Source organism: Parambassis ranga, chromosome 2 (genome assembly GCF_900634625.1).
Source record: "Parambassis ranga chromosome 2, fParRan2.1, whole genome shotgun sequence".
Taxonomy (NCBI): domain Eukaryota; kingdom Metazoa; phylum Chordata; class Actinopteri; family Ambassidae; genus Parambassis; species Parambassis ranga.
The window spans coordinates 40,834,019-40,835,585 of NC_041023.1; positions in this window are offsets into that span (position 1 = coordinate 40,834,019).

Here is a 1,567-nt window from a genome sequence, read left to right on the forward strand (position 1 = left end):
TTTGCTTTGATTTTTATGACCTCTACCTCTCAGATGTGAGAATGCCACAACGCAATGATTTATTGTGATTCTGAAAGTCTCCCTGGCTGGCCCACGTTTGCCCTCTTTCTGCTGCCTGAGTTTTTCCAGAGGATCTGATGTGGTCGTGATCAGAGATCCTGCTCGGAGACTTGTGACAAATGTGGGCCAATTTGGTTTTCTTCTCCGTCTTTGGGCAAGCCATCAATCAGGTCTTCCTCCTCTCCCAAACACATTTAAAAAAAAAAAAAAAAAAAAAAAAAAACATCAAAAACTTCTAGCAGAATAAATGTTTTATAATTCAACATTGGACCGCGGCTATATCTCTTCCCTCCGTGTCTTTTTTACTGTTAGTCTTATGGGATTTATCTGTTTATACTTTTTCCCTCTGTTTGTCACCAGTCACTCCATCTCTCTGCTCCATTTCTCCTATAGTTTGCACTTTCTCTTCACACTGATCCCTCCTTCGCTCTCACTTTTGATTAGAAATGCAGATGAGTTGAAACCTCGCTCACTCTCCCGGGTTTTGATTTTTACACCTCTTTAACGACAGTCTCTCTCTTCAGTGTTGATTGGCTGTCTGCATGCTCTACTAACATGCACTTGTTGTCTCTCAGGGTCCATTTGACCCATTTTTTTTCCTAGTGGATCGTTTGGCAACTTAAACCCTTGTCTTCCTTGATCAGTGCGTGCAGGATATTTATTATTTTGGTTCACCGCTGCTGTTTTGGAAATGGCACATATCACGGTGTTACCCCCTGGCTCTGATGTAAACGTGTCACAGCTTGAGGGTTGCTCCACATAACAAAAAATTCAGACAGAAAAATTTAGCAGCGTATGGAGTGAAGTAAGCAGCCTGTTCTCCCCAGAGTCAACCAGAGGCGACACGTTTTCTCGTCTTCATTGTAATCAACACTGATGTCTACAGCAGCTCCAAACAGCCCCGTCTCCATCACACCGCCCCGCTGTCTGTTAATGTTTCTCCTCCGTTTAATCATGTTGTTTCCTCTTAAGTGAATTTGCAGCAAGAATTTGTGGACTCGATGGCCAAAATTAAGAAAGAAGGAGGTGCTGGCCTGATGTCAGGTTGGTTCACTGCCATGTTTTCATTGGTAAATGGTTTTTCTACTGTCATTTCCCAACAGCTGTTTCCCTACAGGAGCTGCAGCAGCCTGGGGTGTGGCAATGAGAGGATTAAACCACCCAAAGCTTGCGTTGTCCACGTTGAGGCAGTGAAAACTAAAAGAAAAGGAGCCCCAGGTGAGATATTTGCAACATGGAGAGGTGAAACTCTCTCTACCCACAATCCTCCACAGTAGCTCAGAGCCACAGTGAAGTCTTAAAGATAATATTCGAGTATTTCTACAGCTTAAGACCCCTTAGCTGTTCAGCTTCGCCTTGGATTATTATGGTTAGATGAAGAATGTAAACTGTTTCATAAGAGATGTCCCTGCTCTGCTTTTTATCAAATCATGTCTACACAAACAATCAAAATGCAGCACAATTGATGTGGATCATGTTTCTGGTCTGCAGGCCAGAATTACACTTA